Raw genomic sequence first — 15,759 nt, 5'->3', positions numbered from 1 at the left:
TGACTTGCAGGAAAAGCACAGGTGCTACTAATAACATTAACAATGTCTCTGCTTTGTTCAAGTGTCCCAGTAAATTATGACATTGTGACAGTGAGCCAGCATCCACCTTATCAGGACCCTGAAACTGAAGCAGCTAAATGGAATTCATCCTTCATTCATTTAATCCTTTCCACGTGTGCTTTTCCTACTTTCATGTCAAAATGTCTTCTGCAAAAGTATGCTTTTTGAGGCTATGACCTCCAAATGATAATATAGAAAGTAGAAAGTGAACTCCGCCATTATGGCCTATTCTCGGGACAAATTCGTCCACACAGAGACGTTGGGGAGTCCCCACGCTAGGTGACGCTCTCTATGAAGACCGGACTCCGTGTCGCTCTGGGCTGTGGGCGCTCCTCCGGCCCGACAGAGGGCGCTGCGCTGCAGGAGGGGCCGGAGAAGCGCAGCCTGGGCTTTTTGTTCCCAGATCCCCTCGGTGCGCTGTCCACTTCAGCACCACAAGCCGAGCGGAGGCAGCGGGCTAGCTAACGCTGAAGAGGAGGGACCGAAGACACGGCTCACCATCAGCACCAGCGCCGACCCGAGTCCCGAATACCGACGAATACCCACCGATATCCGCCAGAAACGCGAGGCAGAAGACTGCAGAAAAGGTAAGAGTTTTCGAAGAAGCTCCGATAGGAGCAAGTTGGTGGAGGCAGCGATAATAACGGTCATGCATCACTGAAGAAGAACAAGCTCCCCTTCCTTTCCTGGTTCATAAATACTGCATTACCGCACTGAGGCGGTGTTTACGTTAGCCCCCTGTGCTGTTTGTGCCTCACATATTCTCCCCGTGGTTAGTTTATAAGAGAGAAAGAGGGACACTTGAGTAAAACGGGGCTGTGCGGGCACCGTGTTTTTGCTGGGCAGCCTCTCTTCGCTTTGCAGATGGTGGTGTTTTATAACTCGTCGATTTCCGCCGCTCCGCTGTGGCCAGCTGCTGCTGCTTCTTTATGTCCCTCCGTCCTGCCTGCGGGACATTTAACGCCACCGTCACAGCTCTGACATTGTTTTTGTGTGTGGTTAAAGCGCCTCCACTCCGGCTCACACGCCGCACTCATTTGCGGGATTAGCCAGCGTTTTAAGGTTGACGCACACGGCAGTAAATACATTTATATGCGTGTGGATGGTCGTCATATGGAGCAGCTTACAGACAGGCTGACAGAGGCAGACATTTCAACCTACTTTTGTCCATAGTGGTTAATTATCGTGAGTTGAATAGTTTCTTGTAAAGTCAAGAAAGACTGAAGGGTCATTTGATCACATACTGTTTGTCAGTCTAGTGAAAGGGCTGTTACTTTATCCTGTTAAATTCTTTAAAATCAGACAGTACTATCGCTTCATTTGGTGTCATGTTATTAACAAGGTGTGAATCATGTCACCCAGCGCTGGTGGGTTAAAGTGTCAATATTTCCTGATGCACAAAGCTGCACTGAGACTGTTGTTGTTGTTGTTGAAATTTTGATCTGTGCAGATGCATTAGGGCTCAATGGAGTTTTTAAAAGATAAAACCATATTACCAAGATATTGATCACATTTTAAAGAGCTTAATTTAGCTCCACTGCTGCTGTGGCCTGTGCAGTCTTCCTAGGCTATGTACAATACTGTACCTCGGACATCCTAATATATACAGTAATATTACATATCACACAAGTCAAAGTGTCTAAGCAAAGTACAGCATTCTGATTTAATATTCTCTGTCTATTTCAAGATTTGATAATACACAGTAAGTCCCGTTGGGATAGTGTTATTTATTTTCAATAGAGAGGACCTCAGTGTTTGTGACTAGCTCTAAACTGTCTCCCAGAGACACAAAATATTGATACTAGAACTGAAGCGATTAGTGGATGAATCCAGAAAAATAATTAGCAACCATTCCGATAATCAGTTAGTCTTTTGAATTATTTTTCATATCAAAAATGCCAAACATTTGACATTTCCATCCTCTCAAATGTGAGGATTTACTGCTTTATTCCTGTTTTATATCATTGTGAAGTAAGTGCTTTGGACTGTTGGTCAAGCAATTTGAAGATGTCACTTTGGGTTTTGGGATGCTGTAACAGACTTTCTCTGAATAACTGATGATTGATTGATGATGAAAATAATCATTACTTGCAGCCCCTAACTGATGGCAAAACCCCACAATCCATCACACTGCTGCAAATTACATTACGATATACAGCTGTGTGACTAAATTCACGAATGCCTACTGCAGTCCATGCCGACATAGCAAACGAGTGTTTGTCTCAGTCCTCATGAACAATCAGCGCTCAGTTTGTGACCTGCTGCTCGGTTAAAAGGGAAAAGTCAGCAGGAGCTGTGTGAGTGACAGGACAGTGACAGTGCTGACCAAATACTTGGCTGCATGGGACCCGAACAACGCTGTGCTGGTTTGGCCAAACTAAAATACTGAGTGTATCTTGGAAAGCAGTCTTCCATTTTGTCACAGGCGAGATCGGCCCAGGTGAGGTAAGAGGCTGATAGAGGGATTAGCTTGTATTAGGATGTGGCTGCTCATAGAGGTGTGAGGAAAATGTCAGTCACTCTGGCTCTATCTTCCTCTGCCGTCTGTCTCTCTGCCTCTTTCCCCACGAAGCATCTGTCTCCTGCCTTCACATTGTTCCTAGATGAGCGATGATACCCCCCTCCCACACCACCACCACCACTCTGCAGCATCTCCGTGGTTCTCCTTGCTGTCCCTCCTCGCCACATGCAGCCTCTGTCAGTGCATGCTTCCCTGCGCTCTCCTCTCCTCTCATCCTGCTGGCAGACACACACTGCTCCTCCTCCTGTCCTACTTCCTTCTTCCTCAGCTCTCCTGAAGGGCGAAGCCTCGAGAGGGGCGAGGGAAGGACGGTCAAACGGGCGGCGGAGGGGGGATGGAAAGGTAGCTTTTATCAGGCTGAAATGTTTCTGGCCAAAACCATTTGCCAAGTGTCAAAGCACAATAGCCAGACATCGTCTCATGATGCGGTCTGATAATGTGTTTGAATGAAAAAACACACACACAAATTGCTGCATTGTCAGGGCACAGGAAGGGTGGATCTGCTTATTCATAGAAAGCCATGCCAAACAGTGTCAGGATTTGCAAGAAAGCTGGAAAAGCCTGAGACATTACTTTGAGATTCTCCTTGAATCTGTGCTTCAGTTGGCAGGACAAGGACCGTAGCGTAGCCGGGCTGTATGCTTTCACCGCAGGTGGTAACTCCTTCATGTTTTATTTAAAAGGCTCGCCAGTTTGTGTTCCTGTCTCAAATCCAAATCCACTTCGGAGTACTTCTAGCTAAAGAGTTAAGTTTAATTCTGGTAGAGTGGATGTGAAGCATCCTTGTGGGGAAGTTGTGTTTTATTTTGTCCGTTTTTGAAGCAAACTAACCACAGTGGAGAAGGAGACTGAACAAGACCACTTCAACATGTATTACAGAGATATTTGTATATATTTCTTGCTAAAAAGAACCCTAAATATGTCAAACTAGATCACACCACTTTTTAACCATTTTGTTGCACTGTATTTTTTATCATATTATTATTTTTTAATCACAGTGTGTTCATGATTGATAGTGACAGTAATGACTAGCTGTGAATGATCTCTTACAGATACACAAACAAAGCAAATACGTATGCTATTAACACACTGAAGTGCTGTGACTATCCCTACAAAACTGTACAACAAGGCTACAAATGTAGACATCCCATAATATTAGATCAAAAAATTGGGTTTGGGAGGCTTTTACAAACTAGAAAATCTGCAAATGATTTTGAGATCAAACAACAGTTTATTCCCATCACTTTGTTAAACTAGATCCAAGATTTAATTCATTGAATTAATTTAAGCCTTTCATGTTTGTACTTACTAAAGCTTAAAGGATAGGCTCACAAGTTTTCAAGTTGAAATGATAATAAGTCATACGCCATATGAACACTAAAACAGGTTTCACTTGCTGCAATGTTTCCTCATGTTAATACTGGCGAATTAAATGATCCCTTCCTACGTGGGATCCAAAGTTATGGTTTTAATAGTACAAAATGAGAGACTTGAGTACTAAAAAGACCATACCTGCTTGATTGGTCTAACTCAGACTGTGGAAGCCTTATATCAAAGTAGCTTCGGATGGCTTTGGAATAGATTTTTGCTCCGAAGCAGGACTTTGGATTTTGTCCCACATCACTTCCTGTACAATGGAGGTGCATTAGAAAGGGTCTTACTGGCCAATTACAGCAAGCAAAACTTCAATGGGCACACTCTCTGACGTACTATATCAAAAAAAAATTTACGTACAGCAATTTATTTGAAAAATAATTTACAATTTCACCTCCCACCAGACTCTGCTGGAGACATCCTGATGCTGTGACCTCAGACCATCTTGCTCTTGAAAAATAATAATCAGCTGCTATAACAGGCAGGTCTGATAAAGCCTGATCCTGAGCACACTCTACACTGGCTGCGGTCCTTGAGAGGCTGTTATGAACTGTGCGCTGTTGTTGTGGGGTGCCATCATCACAACCTGCAGCAGCCCCCGCACAGGCTGAATGCAGCACCTTCCTATCTTCCATTAAGTTTACCTGAGATGAATTATCCCTGCAAGAAAATCCCTCGCCCCTCCGGCTTTGCAGCGTGGCCTGTGTCACGGCACTCAGGCTGACAAAATAGCACGCCGCTCTTCCCATGTTAGAGCGCATTCATTTTTAATCCTCCTCCTTTGAGTCCACACAGACAGACACACAAATAGGTACGCTCTCGCTCTCTCGGACTGATTCTTATTGAGTTTGCTTTTGATGTTTTATCCAATTTCTCACGTGTGGGTTTTTTTTTTCAATGCTTTGTGACGCAATACTCAATTCTCTATGGGAGATAGAAATTTTGTTCCATTCTGCATCCCTGTGACTCTAAGGTAACAAGTAGTACGATGTTGCTATGGATCCAGTGACTTAGCTGTGGGCTACAATTATAGCTCAGGTTTTTAAGCCAATATTTTTTTTGAGAATTTGGCACCATTAAAAGTATGCAGAATTAGCTATTAGCAGCTCCTGTTTGCATTGTACGCATGGATCTACAGACAAGTATCACTTGATCACTCTGGTACTGAAGAAAACTTAAAAACGTGATGATTCTCAGGCAAGATCTGGAGTTATAAGAGATGATTTCCAACCAGATTTATTGATAATTATATGCAATGGACATCGGACATAATTATATCATTGGAAAGACTAAGTCTCACTGAATCTAAAACTATTGACTCTGAGAGGGAGTGCCATTTTCTGACCAAATTCTGGAAAACAGGCACTAAGGGCTTTTAAGTGCTTTATTTGTCTTTCAACCTTGCGTCACAACTGCTGCTTCTACAGCTACTGACCGTGATGGTGAGTGAGCCAAACCAGCAGACCAAACTTCAATAACCAACTCCCAGTTGTTTTTAGAACATTGGCATGTGCCTGTCCCTTTTCCCCCACACAGTATCTTTGCCTCATATCTCTCCCACAGTGCCCCCCCTTCAACCCATGCCACCCTTGGGAGGTGCAGCTCACTGTTTGAAAACCCCTGCTACAGCGTATGACTCATCTTGATAAGCAAATCAGAATGTGAGTCTCTTGTATGGGGATACTCATGCCCAGATGAGCCTCAGCTCATCTGTTCAGAGCCGGTCCTCCTCTCAGGTCCTCTTGAAATCACATTTGCCATTCAGAGGTGATTAAGTTTTTCTTTCGATAGTTTGGATTTGGATTCTGTACGTCTGTAATGTAGCTTTAGGTTCAAGGTTAGCCTCCCACTGTGGAAAGCATTTAAGCAACTAGGAAGATCAAGAGAACGCCTGCTTCATCTCCTGATCAAAGGGAGCTTAGCCCCAGATTCCTCCTCATCAAGAAGCAAAAAAACATTAGATAAAATTTAGATCAAGGACTAAAAACTGAATAATTCAGCCCATTCTTTTTTTTTTTTTTTGTGGAATTGGGGCCTGAATTTTGTCCTTTGCAGCTGATAATTGTTAAATAAGGGAATGTTTTATTCATTAGTTTCCTCAGATCTATTATTACTAAATTAAATATTAGCCTTAACATCCATTAAAATTAGTGCATTCTTTTCTACCAGACAGCTGTGTTTTCTGTGGAGTTTGCATGCACATGTTGGTGTGCGTGCGTTTTGGCAGGAGATGTGCGATGAAACAGGCACATGAAGCTGCATTATTGAAGTCAATACAGTCATGAGAAATGGCTGTGCTCTTTTTGACTCGAGCCCGTTTGAAGCTGTCACCCAGTTACTGCTCAAAGGGCACTGTTTGACTGCTTGTTAGCCATCTTTGGGTTCTCTCTGTGTGTGCGTGTGTACTCACTGTGTGTGTTTGTGTGTGTGTGTGTGGTACTGCCCCCTAGGGATCCCCTTCCTCTATCCCACTGACTTCAGAGCTGCTTTGAAGTTCTTCCTCAGAGGAGAGGTGAAGGGGAGGGAAGAATGAGGGTGGGGAGACTGAGACAAAGAGGGGAGGGAGAACAGTGAAAATGCTTCATTTTTATTCCTGCGCTCACTCTGCTCGTCGCTGAGCCGTTTCCCTCATAATTTGAGGATGATGTCATAGGCGGCATGGTGTTTCTTGTATGACAAACGGTAGCTGCGCTGTCAGGGTCTAGTGCGAAATCACAGGAAGGACTCGGAGAGTGAGAGTGGCCGATTCCAGGAGAGCGCCGTGTTAGGAATTTACAGCATATTAGGGTGGTCATGTAGCTGCTCTCGGTCAGCTCATGAATAATGGAGGGGATCAGTGTCGAGTTCCATCAGGTGATCCCGGTGTACTTTTCAGGAGCGCTGCGTGTGTGTGTGGGGGTGTGTGAGGGTGAGAAGAATGGAGAGAGGCGCAATGAGAGCAGCTGCTGTGGCCAACACACCCTCAACACAAAACCATCTGCCGTGCTGAGACCTAACACACACACGCACACACGCACACACACACACACACACACACACACACACACATCCTACCCTTTTCCCTCTTTAGCAAACACACCACACTAACAGATATACAGTGCAATACACTATCTATCTATCTATCTATCTATCTATCTATCTATCTATCTATCTATCTATCTATCTATCTATCTATCTATCTATCTATTTTAATGTAGCTATATAGAAAAATATGTTTTCTACATTCTTACATTTTACTGTGAAATTCAGCCTATGTCTTGAGCTCCTATGCAATAGCGGCACAGTATTTTCTATATAAGGGCGGGAGAACAGGGCTCCCAATTTTGCAATGTTGAGGAAGAAAAAGAAATATAAGCTAATTAACCTCTGATGCATGAAAACCGTAGAAATTAATGACTGAAGTACATTTTAATTAGGACGCATGCTTTATCCAATATCCACAAACAACATGAAATGTAAATCAGCACCCTGAAGCCAAACTTGAGCTCTTCAGCTCTGCCGCGAGAAGTGTACACACACACAATCACCAGACACGCAGAAATGCTTTATTAACGATAAGGCTGCATTGCAAACACACATGCAGTGACGGCGGGTGATTGTCATGTTGGAAATGATTTGTTTTTGTGTCTTAGTATTCCTCAGAAAGCCTCCTGAATCCTGCGATGGATAGTGTAGATAAAGCAAAAGAGTGAGTGGGAGAAATGATCCTCTCAGCAGCCCATCCAGAGCTGTCATAATCCTGAGTGGGTGAGGTGCTGGAGAGGATCGGGCAAAGATAAGATGATGACTCAAGGAGCAGCTCTCACATGAGGAAATGAGACAGAGTCTTAATAATGGCTTGTTTGGTGAATTGCTAACCTCCCTCTCTCACCCATTAAAAACAGTATTTACAAGAGTAAACTAATATAATCCCCTGCTAGCCTCAGTCTGCACTTTTATGGTCTATGCAAATCGCATTGAATCTTAGCATTTATTTGGATCACGTACAGCCTTTTAAATAAACAGCATTTTAATTGCTCGGGATAAACAGTATTGTCAGTGGGTGCGTGTAATGAGTGACAATGGTTCATCGTGAGTGAAACCAGCAGACGAAATGTCATCAGTGCTGAGCTGCTCTGCGTGGCACAATTCCATTTATTTTCCCCAGAGAGATGGGAAAAAGGCCAAGGACGCAGAGGAATAAAAGCTGGAAAAGGTGATGCTGCGAGCAAAACCTGTGCTGAAAAGATGAATGCAGGCTCTGACCTTTTCCATCTTTTCTTTGGGGCACACACTGGGAATTCATATCAGCCTTGCCTGCTGCAGTCATCGCACTGCTTTCCTCTATTTAGAGCGGGCCAGACCTGAAATAACAGTTTGTTCCCTTTATCCCCGGTTCAGACCCGGCATACTGGCAGATGCGTTTAGTAGATTGACCTCGGTGTAAAGTCTATATCTGCGCTTGGCTTTGAGTAACACCGTTATTTCTGTCTTTGTGTGTTATAGTCAGAATTGTGTGTGTCCAATCCACAGCTGCCTGTCAGAGTCATACAGCTGGTATGGGGGAGGGGTGATTCAATCATGCTCTCTTTCTATGATTATGTAAAATTGTATGTATGTGTGTGCTTGTGGTGGTTGATGAATATCTCTCTCTCTGCGGTGAAGTGTATGTGTGTATGTATGCCAGTGTGCGCGTGTGTGTCTGAATTATTTTATATGTGAAGCCTCCGTAGTTAGACGATTATGAGCATTATGAGCAAATGGCTGTTGGTAAATAATAAATAACCTCTTAAACAGAAAGACCTGAGTGCCAGCGTTTGCATTATTCACAGCTACTTCTCCAGCAGCCTGAATTTTACTACGCCCTTCAATTGCTATAATAACTTGGATTACTGGCCACTTAACACCACCTGGTCTTTGTACAAAGAGGGTTTTGGGAATAACAAGTCACAAATACATATGCACAAACTGCAATGTTAATGTGACAAGAACATGTGAGGATTACACTGCAGCCCAGATGAAATTGTAAGCAATATTAACACATTATAGTTTACTGACAATGCAGTGTGTTTATGATTATACAGTCAAGATTTATTATTAGCTGCCTGTGGAGAGAAATCAAAGTTCAGGGGTTGAGGACAGGATTACGAACCAGAGCCCGTTTCACATTCCTAAGAATTACACTTACAAGAATGCTTTAAATAGACAATTTAGGAGTAAAAAGTCTTTGCTATTTATGAGGAATAAGACACATTTGTCAAGCAACTTACTCCTGTAGCAAAGTGTAAAAGTGACATTTAATAGCTCTCAAATGATCACATCATTAAAGACGTGTATGAACTGAGCAGGGATAGCCAATCAGAGACAAGAATTCACCCTGCATCTGCCCCATTCTTCAGTCGTTAAAAAACAATTTGTATGAAATCCTTCGATCATCGTAACATGTGAAATAAACAAAAAACGATTATATTAGGTATTAGAATATATACTGATTCATTAAATTGGTTGTAATGCAAACCAAAAGAAACTCAAGTAGTATAGTTCCTGTAGTACCATGCTGAAGTACAGACAATGAAGATGAACGGAAAGTGATTGCAAAACAAAAATCAATGCAGCTTTATTTCTGTTGTTTGCATCCCTGATAAATGCAAAAAAGCATATTATCCAATTAAAGCTCAAATACAATCGGCTACAGCTACCATATTCTGAATTATTCATATTCCTCAGTTTACATATTATTCATCATGACCAATGAGATTTTGTATATTCACTTCAGAAAATGTCTCAGAAGGTGTGTGTTCACCTCTGTTTCTGTGCTGCAGTCATCTAGTAAAGAAATTTGATAGATAGCTTTTATTTGGAAGTTTGTGAGTAGGAATAAAAGCAAAGGATTTTTAGTGTTTTATTGTTCAAACAACGCACCAGTCGGCTCCTTTAAATAACGAGGCATCCCACTGTGTGTGGATATTCATATTGTACACCAGCTGATTTTACTACCAGCATTCTGACAAACACAAAAGCAGACACAAATTAAATTGGATAAAATAAGTCAGAAAAAATAGATGCACACAAAGAGAAAGCGAGACAGAAATGTCTAAGAGAGACCATCCCTTGTTTGTGAAGTCACATTCATAGCATGTACTTGAAGTCTTTGGGCAGACACTAAAGAGAGCCTAACATGGCTGTAACCCTCAAACAGCAGGGTAGCCTGTGTGTATCTATGGTAACTACTCTCTTCTGACAGAGAGTTTACAGGTCGATGGACATGGATAGTGGATAGTGAATTATTTAGAGGTGCTATCAGACAGTGTCTGCGAGACACAGCCCCAGACTATGAATTCAAAGCTGATATTGGACGCAAGGAGGGAGAGTTATTATGTGGCAGCCCCCATCGAGAGCTCTATGTCCCGCATGACAGACCCTCTCATTGCAAAATCCACAACCTATTTAAGCAGTACAAACAGATTGGTGTAAAGTTGCATGCACTGTTTTATTGTGAATGCTCTGAATACGGTTATCATGCGAAAGCATTTACTGTAATTTGCAGCCAGTTTAACACAGAATACGGCATTATTGGAATGCTTTTATTCCAAGAACCTTTCAGCAGCATGAATGCAATGTCTCACTGGGAGTTACTGTAATGTCTGCACCCTGTCATGAAGGTTAGGCGTAAATGGAGAGTGTGAGAGGCTGTGTGTGTTTGTGCACAGTCTGACTGGTTGAGGGCAACGATGTCAGATGTATCGTGGGTATTCTGCAGGCATGTTAAAGCGTCCATTCTGCTGAGTGGTACATTAGGCACGGTGAAGTAACACAAATAACACAACTGCCAATAGACGACATCCTCTTAACATCTCACGCCGTCACCTCCTTTTATGTCTCCAAACCTCCGTCACCACTTTGATCGAGCAACCACAAGCAATTACTCAGACTAATTGTATCCAGTATACAGAATGAAAGCAGCAGCAGCATGGGAGACCTGTTCATCAAGACCTCTGAAAGGAAAATTGCTGCCACTATCGGCAAGATTCAGTACAGATTCCTTTCACTACATTTCAGCAGTGTTGGCATTGTGCATATGATTTGATTTACAAAGAACTGTGCCAGCAAATACCAGACTTGCAAACTGAGTGGTTCCTCTCAAATATTTAAAGATATATTGTGTAGGATTTAGATTGATCAATTGTCAGAAATGGAATGTAGTATTCATAATTATGAATATATATATATATATATATATATATATATATATATATATATATAGGAATTAATGATTACAGGGCACCACCCTGGGAGTAGGGACTAATACCAAAGTGATGCCGTAGATGCAGCCTCAGAGAGGTTGAGGACTATTTCACATTTATCAGGTGAACAGTGAAGGGTTGGTTCAGAGCACTGATCGTCACAACCAGCTGTTATCACACCACATATGTACAACTGCTCCTTCGAAGGAAAATGTGAAATGAGAAGAAGGATGACGAGGACATGATTTACACATGCTGACAACATGATGGCATGGAGCAAAACTGAGTTATGCTACCACACTATCTGTGCATTCCTCATGACGTCTCACAGATTTATCTGTGGCCAAACCTCTAGACTACACTGCTTAATTATATATAAAATGTAGTTAAAACTAGTTCCACCTCAAGTACTGCATATGTACTGATGCATCAGTTTTAAGAATCAAACAATATCTAATATAAACAATATATCAGTCACAGGCGCCATTTTTCGAAGGAGTACTTTTGCTCCTGATAAAAGTACATTTTGGTGATAGTACTGCTGTACTTTTGCTGTTGATTTTGAAATCAATACTTTTTCCACCCCAAACAAATACAGAACCATAGAATGACTGGAATCCCCTGATAAAATGACATTTTCAATTTAGAATAATTCAGTATGTACTGTTTTGTCATTCTTTAATTACTGTGACTCAATTGCACAACAATTGTAAATTAGGTTTTCCTTGTGATCTTTGCTTATGTTTTGATACTGAAGTATCCAGAAAAGTTGGTTGCATTCTATCTTCTTCCTTAACATTAAAAATATGTGTTGGTCATATGTAATAATACCACAATACATTATTTTGCCATTACAGCCTTTACAAGCAACTTGATTCGTTTTTACAACGTGAAACCCAAAATTGCAGCAGAACTTGGAATCTGGGCAGGTGCTGCTCAAAGTGGAAGCTCAGCTGGTCTATTGTTATTCTGTTTGATTGTTTTAGCTTTCCCACGTGTGCACGCTCATAAATAAAGGAAGTAATTGTGTTGTTTCAACATGACACTTAGAGAGTAGTTTCTGCAGTAGTTACTACAAAAAACATCAACAATTACATGCCTCATATTTGCATACTCAAAACGTCTATTTTGGAGACATTATGGTAACATTAAATCTTAAAATAACTAAATTGCATTTACAGCATTTTCAGCTACTGTCTGCCCAAAGTATATAGTCATCTTTTAGGGAGCTATGGTGGAGGTACTTACTAGGAAGTACTTGTAGATATTTGGTCTATTTCAGAATTCGCCATCAGTTGGATGATGGATAGTCATCACTGTCATTTCCTGTCATGATTCAAAGGTTATATCACATAAATTGTATATTGTAATTGTAGGAAGAGTAGAGGGGGTAGAGGGGCTGTATGTATAAATTAGACGTTCTACATTGTGGTCATCTGCACTACAGAAGTAGTTTTAATTAATCCATCTGTGTAACTGTGTGCTGTGCCTTATAACTACGTGTTGTGAATTTTATACTCTTATTTTCTCCTCTATCATACATAAATGTTATCACTGTAGCAGCTCTGTCACTGTGTTTTTTTAAGTACCATGCCCCTATCAAAGTTTCCAAACCTTGATTTAGTAAGCAATTTAAACTTCTGCAGTCAGTAGAATTTGCACTTCAGTCATAAGTGAAATTATGCCATTTCCAGTGCCTTATGCTAATACGGCTGATTAAACTAGATGAAATCAGTTTTCAGTTGTGGCTGCAGCCGCAGCAGAAATCCCTTCTGTTTTGTTAAAGTGGAACTCCAAAAACAGAGCTAGGCTTTATCTACATGCATACGAACATTAGACTCAAGAGATAACAACGCAAAAACAATAGTTCTCATAATAAGCAAGGCGACTAGAGATTTGTAATAATACAAAGGGCCTGCAGTTCATATAAAGAGGACAAAAACACACGCACAGTGAAACAGAGCTGTTCAGGGAGCTCAACAAGGCCAAACACCAGCAGCGGGCTGCAGCAATTCACACAGCAGTGAGCGGCGGAACATTTATGGACCCTGACTGCCAATTTCTTTTTGAGAGAATGTTTGCTTCATTGCTCTCTGTGGACCTTTACTGGAAGAATTAGAAATGGGCATGTTGTCTAAGGCTGACGCAGAGGTGTGAGGTGAGAGGATGTTGAGGACTGCGCTCCTCAGAGGCTGCCGCTTCGCCCTTGTTAAGTTACGCGGGCTGTGATCGCAGGCAGGGGTTTCAGCGAGAAGATGGAGATAAAGTGGGACATTTTACTATTGCTATTGTGTTTGAGTCAGAGCATTTGTTGCTGGCAATACTGCACCGCTATTTACCACAGGGACCCACTTATATTAAGCAATCTGATAAAAGAGACGCTCTGACAGCCATTCTATCTCTGAGGATCCCAGTAGCCATAAAAGAGCTTTTGTTGACTGTTATTGTGAAGACTGGCTTTCTTAGCAATAGGAAGTTACAGGCTTTATAGCCTTCTTACATCAGCAGAGTAGACCGTATAATGCTTTGATTCTCTGCAGTACTGTTATTGGTTGATAATTGTTTTGTTGCAGGGAGAATGTGTGGCCACTCTCATCTTAGAAGACACAGAGTTCAGGGTCTCACAGGGAAGATCAGAAAGAAATAAAAATGTGTCTCTGAGAGAGGCACAATTGTTAAGATATTAATGATGATTAAATGAATGTCAGCTGAAGATCTTTTCGAACATGAGGTCGGCTTAAGCGTCATGAAGTGTTGGACAGCTCTTGAACTTTTTGTTCCACTTGAATGTAAAAAAAAAAAAATCCAGCATGTTTTTCAAAGGAATAAACTTCAGCAACAAATGCAGCCATGGCTTGTTTCACATGTATTCTACTGTGCAAGTACTCTGTCTTTCAGTGGAAAATAGTGTTTTTTTAAGTGACCCTGGCCTCCTCCAGAGCCGTGCTACAGGAAAAGTGTCTGACCTTTACTCACACAGTTGAGGCAGGTGGCCCGAGGGTGAAAGGCTGGGGCTGCATGAATGTCACCAGCAAACTGATCAGGGCCCTGGCAAATTTTTTTTGTCCCTTTCCACAATAGGAAAGGTCCATTTGCAGGCCAGGGGCTCTAACACAGATTTTTTGCAGCCTGGAAAAAGCAGGCATGAAGCACACTAAATTGGAATATTTAGATTTTCTAGATGTGGGAGGAGATTGTTTGGCTTTGTCTGATAATGTGTCATCTTCTGCACATCTGAATCTGACTCTCATCTGTATTCCATCCTCAAACCCCCAACCTCATTGATTAACCCCACAGTGTAGGTTTTAAAGAAGTACACTGTCGGGGGAAATTTCATGCCCTTTGCCTTTTCCATTAGGGAGAAACAGGAGAACCTCTGTGGGAGCATGCAGCTAAATGTTGTGGACCATGAATCCTATAGGTTCTTTTAAGTCTCACATTATGAATCACAAAGTGGATGAGGTCATCCAGCTCCAGCTCACTAGAGACAGATAGAAAGTTATCCAAAGTTCTGTATTCAACCCATCTGCAGCTCAGTAATGAATATAAAGTTCAAGGAGTTCAAACACTCAAGGCGTTGGATGCTGGCCTTCTAGTTTTGCCAGCTGTGCACTTATTTAAAGGGTAGGGTTTGTGAGGATGTTAGTCATTTATTCAGTGGCAACAAATCTGATTAGACAAAAAGGTGGAAATGTGGGATATGGACAGGATCAGAGTAAGTGAGTAAGGAAAGAAATGGAATTGTGATCGAGTTACCTTCTGGGTAAGTGTGTTAAAATTTGACACTGAATTTCCGTTGATGCTATGGGTTGACTGAGACACAGCAAACTGCACGGCTCTGATTGGCTGCAGATACGCCTGTCTTCTTGTATCATTACCAGTCTTTTACCAGCCTTTTGCTTTCTTGCAGAGTTAGATGACAAGATCAATACCACTTTCATTGCTGCACCTTGAATATGAAGGTGGAACCAGCAGCCGGGTTAGATTAGCTTAACACAAAGGCTGGAAAAACAGCTAGCCAGGCTCTGTCCAACAGAAACAAAACCACCTACCAGCACCTCTAAAGCTCAGTGAGTTACATATTATGCTGCTTGTTTAAATGTTAATGTGACCATACACTGTTTTACATGTGTCAGACCATTTCTTGGCTGAAAAGTTGTCAGGAAACCGGCAGAGATTTCAGGAAGTTACTTCCCCCAGCCATGAAATGAGGTGTTTCTCAAAGCCAACAATGCAAGGAGCAGACTGATAGCACAGAGGTTGTTGTCTGCAGTGCTCTAATATAACAGCCATGCTTTATTTACCAGCATGATAATAATAATAATAATTATTATTATTATTATAAGAATGATAAGAATGATAATAATAAACACAAGGGAATTCAAAGAGCTTTACGTGGGCATAGAAATACATTAAAAATAAGACATTAAAAAAGAACTAAAATTGCATTTAAAAGGCAATAAAAAGAAAAGCAAGCAAATAAAAAGTTGCAAATTAAAAAGAAGTTACAGCATGTATCTAATTTATTGGAGTAAACCTGTCCCAGATGACCCGAGGGGTCTGGATGCTTCATAATGTACA

The sequence above is a fragment of the Chelmon rostratus genome, chromosome 14, assembly GCF_017976325.1.
Source record: "Chelmon rostratus isolate fCheRos1 chromosome 14, fCheRos1.pri, whole genome shotgun sequence".
NCBI lineage: Eukaryota > Metazoa > Chordata > Actinopteri > Chaetodontiformes > Chaetodontidae > Chelmon > Chelmon rostratus.
The sequence above is the reverse complement of the archived record's forward strand: the minus strand, read 5'-3'. Positions refer to the sequence as shown.